Source organism: Ornithorhynchus anatinus, chromosome 4, assembly GCF_004115215.2.
Source record: "Ornithorhynchus anatinus isolate Pmale09 chromosome 4, mOrnAna1.pri.v4, whole genome shotgun sequence".
Lineage (NCBI taxonomy): Eukaryota > Metazoa > Chordata > Mammalia > Monotremata > Ornithorhynchidae > Ornithorhynchus > Ornithorhynchus anatinus.
The window spans coordinates 133,808,282-133,822,580 of record NC_041731.1 but is presented as its reverse complement, the minus strand read 5'-3'; the positions used below and the strand labels follow the sequence as shown (position 1 = coordinate 133,822,580).

The window sequence follows — 14,299 nt, the reverse complement described above, 5'->3', positions numbered from 1 at the left end:
GCAATTATTATGTGCAAAGCACTGTTCTAAGTGCTGGGTAGATACAAGGTAATCAGGTTGTCCCACGTGGGGCTCACAGTCTTAGTCCCCATTTTCCAGATGAGGGAACAGAGGCACAGAGAAGTGAAGTGACTTGTCCAAAGTCACACAGCTGACAGGTAGCGGAGCCGGGATTAGAACCCATGACCTCTGACTCTTAAGCCCATGCTCTTTCCACCGAGCCACGCTGCTGCACAGTTATTAACTGTGATATCTGTGAAGCGCTTACCATGTGCCAAGCACTGTTCTAAGAGCTGGGGGAGATAGAAGCTAATCAGGTTGGACACAGTCCCTGTCCTACATGGGGCTCATAGTCTTAACCCCCATTTTACAGATGAGGGAACCGAGGCCCAGAGAAGGGAAGTGACTTGCCCGAGGACACACGGCAGACAAGCGGTTGAGCCGGGATGAGAACCCATGACCTTCTAACTCCCAGGACCGGGCTCCATTCAGTACGCCATGCTGCTTTATGTAGCCATGGCTCTTATTTAATTGGAGAATAATAATGTTGGTATTTGTTAAGCGCTTACTATGTGCAGAGCACCGTTCTAAGCGCTGGGGTAGACACAGGGGAATCGGGTTGTCCCACGTGGGGCTCCCAGTCTTCATCCCCATTTTACAGATGAGGGAACTGAGGCACAGAGAAGTGAAGTGACTCGCCCACAGTCACACAGCTGACGAGTGGCAGAGCTGGGATTCGAACTCATGAGCTCTGACTCCAAAGCCCGGGCTCTTTCCGCTGAGCCACGCTGCTTCTCGAAGAAGAAGAAGCAGCGTGGCCTAGTGGCTAGAGCATAAAAACCAGTAAACAAACGAGAAACAGGCTCCGAGAGGGAAAGGCAACCTGCCAAGGTCACGCAGCAGAGTCGAGACTAGAACTCGGGTCTCCTTAAACTCAATCCCACTGCCTCGGAGTCTCACCTCACCACACATCCGCCCTTTTCAGCCGAAAGATCTTCACGCGCGACGCAATTTTGAGAAAACAAACTGGAGAATGCCACCAGGGGCCCGGCCCTGAGAAACTCCTCCAGACTGGCACGTCGCTCATCGGATAAATCAAAACACGCCCTGCCCGACATCCCGCTTTATGGCCTTGGCTCAACAATCAGGGAGCCTTGGGTTCAAATGGAAATTCAAACTCTCGGCGTTCAGAATGGAGGATCCTAGGTGATGTGTTTGGAGCACCAGCACCCCCAGAAACTAACGGGAACCCAAATCCCTTTAATAATAATAATAATAATAATAATAATGTTGGTATTTGTTAAGTGCTTACTATGTGCAAAGCACTGTTCTAAGCGCCGGGGGGCGGATACAAGGTGATCAGGTTGTCCCTCGTGGGGCTCACAGTCTTCATCCCCGTTTTACAGATGAAGGAAATGAGACCCAGAGAAGTGGAGTGACTTGCCCTCAGTCACACAGCTGACAAGTGGCGCGGCCAGGATTAGAACCCACGACCTCTGACTCCCAAGCCCGGGCTCTTTCCACTGAGCCACGCTGCTTCTTTAAGAATCAGGCAGCAGGCAGCGGGGGCTCGAAGAATTTGTTCTGATTCCCCACTGACTCTTCCTTTCCCCCTCCTTTCTCGCTAATGTTCTCTCCCCCGACGCTGGTTTTGAAACACAGGGCGCCCACCTTGCTATCATCTTTTCTCTCTTCTTTCCACTCTTTTCGAAATATTTAGAGGAGCAGCATGGCCTAGTGGAAATAATAATATTAATAATGGCATTGGTTAAGCGCTTAACTACGCGCCAGGCACCGTATTAAGCGGTGGGGTGGATACGAGAAGCAGCGTGGCTCCGTGGGAAGAGCCCGGGCTTGGGAGTCAGAGGTCGTGGATTCGAATCCCGGCTCTGCAGCTTGTCAGCCGTGTGACTGTGGGTAAGCCACTTGGCTTCTCTGGGCTTCAGTTATCTCATCTGTAAAAGGGGGATTAACTGCGCGCCTCACGTGGGACAACCGGATGATCCTGTATCTCCCCCAGCGCTTAGAACGGTGCTCGGCACGTAGTAAGCGCTTAACAGATACCAACATTATTATACAAGCAGATCGCGTCCGACACAGTCCCTGTCTCACGTGGGGCTCACAGTCTCAAACCCCATTTTGCAGAGGAGGGAACTGAGGCCCAGAGGAGTGAAGTGACTTGCCCAGGGTCACTTGGGCGGACAAGGGCCGAACCCGTGACCTTCTGACTCCCAGGCCCGTGGTCTAACCACTACACCGTGCTGCTTCTCTAAAAGAACGAGCCCGGACCTTGGAGTCTGGATTCTATTTATTGCCGTTGTTCTTGTCCGTCCGTCTCCCCCGATTAGACCGTGAGCCCGTCAAAAGGCAGGGACTGTCTCTATCTGTTTACCGATTTGTAATAATAATAATAATAATAATAATGTTGGTATTTGTTAAGCGCTTACTATGTGCAGAGCACTGTTCTAAGCGCTGGGGTAGATACAGGGTCATCAGGTTGTCCCACGTGAGGCTCACAGTTAATCCCCATTTTACAGATGAGGTAACCGAGGCCCAGAGAAGTGAAGTGACTTGCCCACAGTCACACAGCTGACAAGTGGCAGCTCGTACATTCCAAGCGCTTAGTACAGTGCTCTGCACATAGTAAGCGCTCAATAAATACTATTGAATGAGTCCGGGTTTGGATCCCGGCTCTTCCGCTTGTCTGCCGTGTGACTCTGGGCAAGTCGCTTAACTACTCTGTGCCTCAGATCGCTCATCTGTAAAATGGGGGTTCAACACCTTTTTTCTTTCTTTTAATGGTACCTGTTAAGCGCTTGCTATGCGCCAAGCATTGTTCTAAGTGCTGGGGCACGAGCTAATCAGCTTGGACTCGGTCCCACGTGGGGCTGGCAATCTTAATCCCCACGGCACAGATGAGGTAACTGAGGCAAAGAGAAGTTTAGTGACTTGACAAAGATCATGCGTTCAACAGTATGTATTGAGCGTTTACTACGTGCAGAGCACTGTACTAAGCGCTTGGAATGGGCAATTCGGCAACAGATAGAGACAGTCCCTGCCCAGGGACGGGCTCGCAGTCTCACACAGCAGACAAATGGCAGAGGCGGAATTAGAATCCAGGTCCTCGGACTCTCGAGCCAATGCCTTTTCCCCTAGGCCCTGCTACGTCTCTGCTCCCTCCTACTAAGACAAAAAAAAAAAGATGGTATTTGAAAAGCGCTTACTATGTGCCAAGCACTGTTCTAAGCGCTGGGGGAGATACAAGGTCATCAGGTTGTCCCACATGGGGCTCACGGGCTTCATCCCCATTTGACAGATGAGGTCACTGAGGCACAGAGAAGTGAAATGACTTGCCCAAAGTCACACAGCTGCTCCTTGCCCTCCAAGAGCTTACAGTGGAGCAGGGGAGATCGATGCCGAAATTCTTGTACTTCCTCCTACCTGTAATTTGTATTTAAGAGATGAGCTAAGTGCTCATGAAGGGAGAGGAAGGGAGAATAATAATAATAACGTTGGTACTTAAGCGCTTACTATGTGCAGAGCACTGTTCTAAGCGCTGGGGGAGATACAGCGTCATCAGGTTGTCCCATATGAGGCTCACAGTTAATCCCCATTTTACAGATGAGGTCACTGAGGCCCAGAGAAGTGAAGTGACTCGCCCACAGTCACACAGCTGATGAGCGGCGGAGCCGGGATTCGAACCCATGACCTCTGACTCCCAAGCCTGGGCTCTTTCCACTGAGCCAAGTGCTTAGGTGAGGCAGGAAGGGGTGAGTGTATAAGATAAGGAGATGAGAGGTTCATTAAGGAAGGCTTCTTGGAGATTGAATCCATTCAATTAATTCTAATTGATTAATAATAATAATAATAATTATGGCATTTAAGTGCTTAACTATGTGCCAGGCACTGTACTAAGCGCTGGGGTGGATATGGGAAGCAGTGTGGCTCTGCAGAAAGAGCCCAGGCTTGGGAGTCAAAGGTCACAGGTTCTAATCCCGGCTCCGCCGCTTGTCAGCTGGGTGACTTTGGTCAAGTCACTTCACTTCTCTGGGCCTCAGTGACCTCATCTGGAAAATGGGGATGAAGCCCGGGAGCCCCACGTGGGACAACCTGATCACCTTGCATCCCCCTCAGCGCTTAGAACAGGGCTTTGCACATAGCGCTTAACAAATACCATCATCGTCATCAGACAAGCAGATCGGGTTGGACCCAGTCCCTGCCCCACGTGGGGCTCCCAGTCTCAATCCCCATTTTACAGATGAGGTCAGTGAGGCAAGGAGAAGTGAAGTGACTTGCCCAAAGTCACACAGGTGACAAGTGGCGGAGTCGGGATCAGAAGCCACGACCTCTGACTCCCAAGTCCGGGCTCTTTCCACGGAGCCGCGCTGCTTCTCGTGAAGCATAATGAAATTATGGTGTTCGGTCAGCACTCGCTATGTGCCAGGCGCCGGGGTAGATACAAGATAATCGGGCTGGACGCGGGCCCTGTCCCACGCGGGGCGCCCAGCTTTGATCCCCGTTTCACAGACGAGGGAACTGAGGCCCGGAGAGGCGAAGTGACTCACCCAAGGTCACGCAGCAGACAAGTGGTGGAGCCGGGATTAGAACCCAGGACTCAAGTCTTTCTGCCTCCCGGCCCCATGCTCAATCCCCTAGGCCACGATATGCTTAAGCTCCTTGTGGGCACGGAATAATAATAACAACGTTGGTATTTGTGAAGCGCTTACTGTGTGCAGAGCACGGTTCTAAGCGCTGGGGTAGATACAGGGTAATCAGGTTGTCCCACGTGGGGCTCACAGTCTTCATCCCCACTTTCCAGATGAGGATACTGAGCCCCAGAGAAGTGAAGTGACTCGCCCACAGTCCCTCAGCGGACAAGTGGCGGAGCGGGGATTCGAACCCATGACCTCTGACTTCCAAGCCTGGGCTCTTTCCACTGAGCCACGCTGCTTTCCCCGAATTAGATGTCCATGCTTTCGCAGTCCCAAATTCACTCACTCGCTCTAGAATGTAAGCTCACTGTGGGCAGGGAACCTGTCTACCAGCTCTGCTCTATTTTGCTCTCCCGATCACTTGGTACAGTGCTCCGCACTCAGTGAGCGCTCAATAAACCCACTGTGGGCTGAATTGTACTTCCCAAGCACTAGAGTCCAGTGCTCTGCGCACGGTAAGCGCTCAATAAACCCACTGTGGGCAGCGACTGTCTCTATTGCTGAACTGTACTTCCCAAGTGCTAGAGAAGCAGGGTGGCTCAGTGGAAAGCGCCTGGGCTTGGGAGTCAGAGGTCACGAGTTCGAATCCCGGCTCTGCCACACGTCAGCTGACTGTGGGCAGGTCACTTAACTCCTCTGGGCCTCAGTTCCCTCCTCTGTGAAATGGGGATGAAGACTGGGAGCCTCACGTGGGACGACCCGATGACCCTGTATCTCCCCCAGCGCTTAGAACGGTCCTCTGCACACAGTAAGCGCTTAAATACCAACATTATCACTATTAGAGTCCAGTGCTCTGCACACGGTAAGCGCTCAATAAATACGACCGAATGAATAAACACCATCGATCGACTGAGAAAGGCCTTGAAGACAGAAATAAAGGCCCGCTGGGCTTCTTCCTGCCCTCAGAGTGGGAGGACGGCATGTTAAACCGCGGCCCTCTGTGCCAACCCTGTCGTACCGGACTCTTCCAAGCGCCTAGCACACTGCTCTGCGTCCCGTGAGCGCTCAATAAATACAACCGACACCGATTCTCATTTATGGCAATGATGCCGACGGCTGGGCCGGCCAGCACTCGGAGAGTTTTGGCCCCCAGGGAGCAGAATTCAGCGGCCGGACGTCACGAGGCCTCGGACAGTAAACTCTCCCGGCTGGGTGGTCCGCGCCGAGGAGGGGCCCGGGGAATGATAATGTTGGTATTTGTTAAGCGCTTACTATGTGCAGAGCACTGCTCTAAGTGCTGGGGGAGATACAGGGGAATCAGGTTGCCCCACGTGAGGCTCACAGTTAATCCCCATTTTACAGATGAGGGAACTGAGGCCCAGAGAAGTGAAGTGACTCGCCCACAGTCACCCAGCTGACGAGTGGCAGAGCCGGGAGTCGAACTCGTGACCTCCGACTCCGAAGCCCGGGCTCTTTCCACTGAGCCACGCTGCTTCAGTGACTGACCAACGACTCGCTGCGGGGACGGCGGGACGGCGTGGGGAAGTCCTGGATCTCGTCCCGCGTTCCCAGTTCCGGACGGGGCGGGATTCCAGCTCCCGGCCCCGGGGAGGGCGTCCGTCCACAGTGCCGAGGGCCGCGTCCCCCTAGTGCTCCGGTCAGTCCACCCTTAGCAGGTGCACGATCGATCCATCGTATTTATTGAGCGCTTACTGCGCGCAGAGCGCTGCGGAAATGATAATGGTGACGGCATTTGTTAAGCGCTTCCTATGGGCCGAGCACCGTTCTAAGCGCCGGAGGAGATGCCGGGTCGTCAGGTCGTCCCCCGTGGGGCTCACAGTCTTCATCCCTATTTTACAGATGAGGGAACCGAGGCACACAGAACTTGCCCAAAGTCACACGGCTTCCGAGCGGCAGCGGCAGGATCAGAACCCATGACCTCCGACTCCAAGCCCGGGCTTCTTCGACTAAGCCACGCTTGGGGCAGAAGCGGTGTGGTTTGGGGGTGGAGTCCGGGACTGGGAGTCAGAAGGACCTGGGTTCTAAGCCCGGCTCTGCCGCGTGACCTCGGGCAAGTCACTTCATGTCTCTGGGCCTCAGTTACCTCAGCTGGAAAATGGGGATTAAGAGCGTGAACCCCACTGGGGACAGGAACGGTGTCCAACCTGATTAGCTGAACGCTTGGCCTGTAGTCAGCCCTTAACAAATACCATCATTATTATTATTATTATTATTATTTAGGACAGGGATCGGGTCCAACCTGGGCACCTCAGTGCTTAGAACGGTGCTCGGCCCATAGTAAGTGCTCAATTAGCTTGTATCTACCTCAGTGCTTAGGACAGTGCTTGGCCCGGCCCGTAGTGAGTGCTCAATTAGGTTGTATCTACCTCTCAGTGTTTAGAACAGTGCTTGGCACAGAGTAAGCATTTAACAAGCTCCATAATTATTAATAATTAATAATGTCGGTATTTGTTAAGCACTTACAACGTGCAGAGCACCGTTCTAAGCGCTGGGGGAGATACAGGGTCATCGGGCTGTCCCACGTGAGGCTCACGGTCTTCATCCCCATTTTACAGAAGAGGGAAGTGAGGCCCAGCGGAGTGAAGTGACTCGACCACAGTCACACAGCAGACGAGTGGCCGAGCCGGGATTCGAACCCATGACCTCTGACTCCCAAGCCCGGGTTCGTTCCACTGCACCACGCTGAGTCAGCACTTGGGAGAGTACACTATAACGGAGGTGGTGGCCACATTCCCTGCCCACGACGACTTTACAGTCTAGAAGGGGAAACCGAGTCACCCTCAGAAGGGATCCTCAGCCCCAGTGCAGGAACTGAGAAGCAACGTGGCTTAGCGGAAAGAGCCCGGGCTTGGGAGTCAGAGGTCGTGGGCTCTAATCCCGGCTCCGCTGCTCGTCAGCTGGGTGACCGTGGGCAAGTCACTTCACTTCTCTGGGCCTCGGTTACCTCATCTGTAAAATAGGGATGAAGACTGTGAGCCCCACGTGGAACAACCTGATCACCTTGTAACTCCCCCAGCGCTTAGAACAGTGCTTGGCACATAGTAAGCGTTTAACAAATACTAACATTATTATTATTATTATTATTATTGAGTGGAAAGAAAGGGGAAGGGGAAAGGGAGGAGGGGGCCCAAGCCCCCGCATCCCAGAAAGGCAGGAGGAAGGGAATCAGGGCAGGGTCAAGAAACTCCTCTTCCTGCCCCGTGCTGGCCGCCCTGATTGGAAAGATGTCACTGCTATAAGTGTAGGTATATATATATTACCCTATTTATTTGTATTATTACCCTATTTATTTTGTTTTGTTACCCTATTTATTTTGTATTACCCTATTTATTTTATTACCCTATTAGTTTTATTACCCTATTTGTTTTATTAATTTTATTTTGTTAATGAGATGTTCATCCCCTTGATTCTATTTGATTGCTATCGTTTTTGTCCGTCCGTCTCCCCCGATTAGACCGTGAGCCCGTCAATGGGCAGGGACCGTCGCTATCTGTTGCCGAATTGTCCACTCCAAGCGCTTAGTACAGTGCTCTGCGCATAGTAAGCACTCAATAAATACTATTGAATGAATGAATATCGTGTTCATAGGTACATTATCTATAACGTGGCTCAGTGGAAAGAGCCCGGGCTTGGGAGTCAGAGGTCATGGGTTCGAATCCCGGCTCTGCCACTTGTCTGCTGTGTGACTGCGGGCAAGTCACTTCACTTCCCTGTGCCTCAATTACCTCATCTGTAAAATGGGGATTGACTGTGAGCCTCATGTGGGCCGACCTGATGACCCTGTATCTCCCCAAGCGCTTAGAACAGTGCTCTGCACATAGTAAGCGCTTAACAAATACCAACATTATAATTCTGTTTATATTAATGCCTCTTTACTTGTTTTGATGTCTCTCCCCCCCTCCTAGACCGTAAACCCAGTGTGGGCAGGGATTGTCTCTCTTTCTTGCTGAACTGTACTTTCCAGGAGCTCAGTAGAGTGCTCTGCACACAGTAAGCGCTCAATAAATACGACTGAATGAATGAAAGGATTGAACGAATGAACCGCTCGGCCTCCCCATATCTCCCCAGCCGAAACGAAAGCCCCAACACCGGAAGCGACTGGTAGACCACAGCTGCCCTTCACGGCGTTTCAGGCCCGGTCGAAGCAGCAACGAGGAGAAAAAGAAAGAATCGAGGCGGAACGGCGCTTCTTTCTTGCCTGTCTACTTGTTTTGCCGGCCTTCTCCCCCTTCTAATAATAATAATGTTGGTATTTGTTAAGCGCTTACTATGTGCCGAGCACTGTTCTAAGCGCTGGGGTAGACACAGGGGAATCAGGTCGTCCCACGTGGGGCTCACAGTCTTAATCCCCATTTTACAGATGAGGGAACTGAGGCACAGAGAAGTTAAGTGACTCGCCCACAGTCACACAGCTGACAAGTGGCAGAGCTGGGATTCGAACTCACGAGCCCTGACTCCAAAGCCCGTGCTCTTTCCACTGCGCCACGCTGCTTCTCCACCGTGAGCCCGTCGTTGGGCAGGGATGGTCTCTATCTGTTGCCCGATTGTACTTTCCAAGCGTTTAGTACAGGGCTCTGCACAAAGTAAGCGCTCAATAAATACGACTGAATGGATGAACGAATGCAAACCCGCTCGCCGACCCCTGGTCGGTTGACACGGAGTGGGCAGCGCCTCCCCTACTGAGAAGCAGCGTGGTCCAGTGGCTAGAGCCCGGGCCTGGGATCTGGGTTCTAATCCCGGCTCCGCCGCATGTCTGCTGTGTGACCTTGGGCGAGTCGCTTGGCTTCTCGGGGCCTCAGTGACCTCATCTGGAAAATGGGATTAAGAGTGTGAGCCCCATGTGGGAACGGGGCTGTGTCCAACCTGATTAGCTTGTAATCGCCCCAGTGCTTAGAACAGCGTTTGACACGTAAATACTTAAATACTTTTAGAATTAATGGATACGGAACGAAGGGCTTAGGTGAAGCAGAGAGGAGGGTGGGTAGGGAAGCAGGGTGGCTTAACGGTTAAAAGCCGGGCCTGAGGATCAGTTCTAAACCCGGCTCCGCCGCATGTCTGCTGCGTGACTGTGGGCGAGTCACTTCACTTCTCTGGGCCTCAGTTCCCTCATCTGGAAAATGGGGATGAAGAGTGTGAGCCCCACGTGGGCCAGGGACAGTATCCAACCTGCTTAACCTGCATCTACTTCAGCATTTAGGACAGTGCTTGACACATACTAAGCACTTAACAAGTACCACAATTACCATGATTCCTACGTAAATAATCATATTTATTTGTTGAGCACTTATTGGAAACGACGGTTTACTGGGGGCTTATCGGGGAAGGCCTCTTGAAGGAGACGTGATTTTAGGGGGGTTCTGAAGGCTTGGCGAAGGCTAGGAGGTTAAGCGCCCAAGAACCAATAAAAGACGTCAGACGCGTCGCTGCTCGGCAAAGGAGGGCATGTGGGCAGCAGGTCGGGCAGAACTCGGCTCACGGCTCACAGGTGGGCAGAGAGGCACGGGTGCTAAAAGGTAAACCCTACTAGATTGGCAACTCCTCGAGGGCAGGGATAAGAATAATAATAATTATTATTATTACGGTATCTGTTAAGTGCTTACAATTTGCCAGGCCCCTTACTAAGCGTTGGGGTGGATAGAAGCAAATCGAGTTGGACCCAGGCCCTGTCCCATGTGAAGCTCACAGTCTCAATCTCCATTTTACAGATGCGGTAACTGAGGCACAGAGAAGTCAAGGGACTGCCCACAGTCACACAGCAGACAAGTGGGGGAGCCGTGATTAGAACCCACGACCTTCTGACTCCCAGGCCTGTGCTCTAGCCACTATGCCACGCTACCTACTTACTCTCCCAAGCATTTAAGCCAGTACTCTGCACGCGGTAAGTATTCAACTACCACCAACTGATGGATTCAATCGTATTTACTGAGCGCTTACTGTGTGCAGGGCACTGAGCTAAGCGCTTGGGAGAGTACAATTGAACAAATACCCTAAAAAAGAAAAACCAGAAGACATATTCCTGCCCGTAACTAATTTACAGCCTAGAGGGGGAGACAGATGTTAATAATAATAATGTTGGTATTTGTTAAGCGTTTACTATGTGCAGAACACTGTTCTAAGCGCTGGGGTAGATACAGGGTCGTCAGGTCGTCCCACGTGAGGCTCACGGTTAATCCCCATTTTACAGATGAGGGAACTGAGGCACAGAGAAGTGAAGCGACTCGCCCACAGTCACAAGCTGACAAGTGGCAGAGCTGGGATTCGAACCCATGACCTCTGATTCCCAAGTCTGGGCTCTTTCCATTGAGTTAATAGGAACAAATAAATTAGAGAAATGTACGGAAGTGCCGTGGGACTGGGAGCGGGGGAGGAATGAAGAGCTAGAAGGATGAGGAAGGAAACGCCCTGAAGACAGATTTGCTATTTTTAATCATTTTCCCCTACTCCACATTTATATCTGGCAGAAAACCTGACCTGGAACTCCCTCCCCCTCCATAAACAAGAGACCACCACGCATCCCACCTTCAAAGCCTTATTCACTCATTCGATCGTATTTATTGAGCGCTTACTGTGTGCAGAGCACTGTCCTAGGCGCTTGGAATGGACAACTGGGCAACAGATAGAGACAATCCCTGCCCAGCGACGGGCTCACGGTCTCGAAGGGGGAGACGGACAGCAAAACAAGTAGGCATCGATACCATCAAAATAGATAGAATCACAGATATGTGCACATCATTAATCAAATAAATAGAGTAATAAATAATATATAGAAATATAGATAAGTGCTGCGGAGAGGGGAAGGGGGTAGAGCGGAGGGAAAGGGAGAGCCCAATCTGGGAAGGCCTCCAAGAGGACTCTCCTGATTAAGCCCTCTTGTCCCCAACTTCCTCTCCCTTCTGCATCACCTCTGCACTTATATCCGAGCTTGGGCAGCGGCTAGCGAGGGGCAGGCCACCGGCTACGAGTCAAAACTCACCCTTTAAGCACTCGATAGTCATCCCTCACCTCGGCTCTACACCGCTTACGTCTTGTCTTATGCCGTCGAATCGTCTCCGACCCTCAGCGACTCCACGGACGCGGCTCTCCCGCAAGGCCCCACCTCCGTCTGCCACCGTCCCGGTGGTGGATCCACAGGGTTTTCTCGGTCCAAATCCGGAAGCGTTTCACCATCGCCTCCTTCCGCACGGTAAACTCGCGTCTCCGCCCTCGGCTCAGCACGTGGGAGTTCGGACCTGTAGCCGATGGCCTGCCCCTCGCTAGCCGAGCTCGGAATGGCCTCGACGGGCCTCGGCTTGACCCTCCCTCCCGAGACCGGTAGAGGACTGGGGCAACTCTCCAGGTGCGACCCTGCGACGGCACTTACGTACACATCTGTAATTTGTGTAGACTGATGACCGTCTCCCCCTCTAGACGCTATGCTCTTTGATTTATTTTGCATTTACTCTGCTATTTGTTACGCGCTTACTATTTTCAGCGTTGGAGTAGATACAAGTTAATCAAGTTGGGACACGGTCCCTGTGCCACGTGGGGCTCACAGTTTAAGTAGGAAGGAGAACAGGTATCGAATCCCCATTTACAGTTGAGGAAACGGAAGCACGGAGAGGCGAGGTGACTTGCCAGAGTCACGCAGCAAGATAACTGGCAGAGCCGGGATTAGAACCCACGTCCTGGGACTCTCAGCCCTCTACTTTTTCTACCAGGGCTCCTCGATGGCAGGGAATGAGCCGCACCCTCCCAAGCACTCACTACAGTGCTCTGCACCCCGTAAGAGCTCAACAAATATCACCCACTGGCTGGAATCCATGACTCCTCTCTCTCATTCAACCCACATATTCAATCCATCACTAAATCCTGACAATCCCACCTTCACAACATCACTAAAATCCACCCTTTCCTCTCCATCCCAACTGTTACCACGCTAAATTATCCTCGGCACCTAGTAAGTGCTTAACGTGTTCAAAACGCAGCTCATCTTCCCACCCCAACCCCTGATTTTCCAATCCCCGTAGACAGCACCGCCACCCTCCGTTTCACAGGCCTCTAACCTTCGTATCGTCCTCGACTCATCTCTCTCTCGATCCACGTGGTCGATCTGTCGGCAAATCCTGCTGGTTCAACCTACACGTTGCTGAAATCCGCCCTTTCCTCTCCATCCAAAACGCCACCACGTTAATCCAATCGCTCATCCTCGTCCGCCTCGCTGAGCGCGTCAGCCTCCTTGCTGACCTCCCTGCCTCCTGTCTCTCCCCCCGTCAGTCCAACCCCGCTCTGCTGCCCGGCTCACGGACCGTTCGGTCCTGGCCTCCCCCCTCCTCACGAATCTCCTGTGGTCGCCCATCCACCTCCGTGTCAAAGCGAAACCCCTCACCCTTGGCTTTAAAGCAGCCCTCTCCCCCCTCCTACCTCACCTCGCCACTCTCCTACTCCACCCCAGGCCGCACACTTTGCTCCACTCATTCATTCCTTCAGTTCATCGTACTTATTGAGCGCCCACTGCGTGCAGAGCACTAAACTAGGCGCTTGGAAAGTGCGACTCGGCAACAGAGACGATCCCTATCCAACAACGGGCTCGCGGTCCAGAAGCGGGGAGACAGAAAATGAAACAAGTAGACAGGCGTCAACAGCGTCAATAGAAATAAATAGAATTATAGATGTATATACACCATTAATAAAATAAATAGAATAATAAAAAATGTACCTATATACCCAAGAGCTGTGGGGCGGGGAGGGGAGGAGGTGCAGAGGAAAAGGGGGGCTCTAATGCCGACCTACTCTGCAGCGTGGCTCAGTGGAAAGAGCACGGGCTTTGGAGTCAGAGGTCATGGGTTCGAATCCCGACTCGGCCACTTGTCAGCTGTGGGACTGTGGGCAAGTCACTTAGCTTCTCTGACTCTCAGTGACCTCATCTGTAAAATGGGGATTAAGACTGTGAGCCACACATGATGGGACAACCTGATTCCCCTGTGTCTACCGCAGCGCTTAGAACAGTGCTCTGCACATAGTAAGCGCTTAACAAATACCAACATTAATTAATTAATTACCTCCATCTCATCCATCTCACCACTGATGTTTCACCCACCCACGTCCTGCCTCTGGCCTGGAATGCCCTCTCTGTTCATATAATAATAAAAACTGTTAAACATTATTCCAGGCACTGTACTAAGCGCTGGGGTGGATCCAAGCAAATCGGGTTGGCCACAGTCCCCGTCCCACGTGGGGCTCACAGTTTCAATCCCCATTTTCCCGATGGGGGAACTGAGACCCAGAGAAGTAAAGCATCCTGCCCAAAGATTACACAGCGGACAAGTGGCTGAGCTGGGATTCCTTCATTCGGTCGTATTTATTGAGCGCTTACTGTGTGCGGAGCACTGTACTAAGTGGTTGGGAAAGAACAATACAGCCATAAACAGTGACGCTTCCTGCCCTCAACCATCTCACAGCGTAGAGCGGGGAGACAGGCATCGATACAAGGAAAATTATTATTATTATTATTATGGTATTTGTTAAGCGCTTACTATGTGCAGAGCACTGTTCTAAGCGCTGGGGGAGATACGGGATACTCAGATTGTCCCACGTGGGGCTCACATTTTTTAATCCCCATTTTTGCAGATGAGGGAACTGAGGCCCAG

At 52.0% G+C, this 14,299-nt stretch overlaps 1 protein-coding gene across 2 annotated transcripts in view; it reads right to left on the bottom strand.

Annotated features, from left to right (window-relative positions):
* The window catches only part of MFSD10 (major facilitator superfamily domain containing 10), a 48,271-nt gene that overhangs the window by 30,237 nt on the left and 3,735 nt on the right, over positions 1 to 14,299 (bottom strand). The window contains exon 1 of one of the 2 annotated variants that reach the window (XM_029064076.2): positions 11,676 to 11,693. The exons of the other annotated variant lie outside the window; for it this stretch is intronic. The gene's annotated coding sequence lies outside the window, so the exon portion shown is untranslated. Of the gene's footprint in view, positions 1 to 11,675; positions 11,694 to 14,299 lie in introns of those variants that run through there. 2 annotated transcript variants of the gene reach the window in all.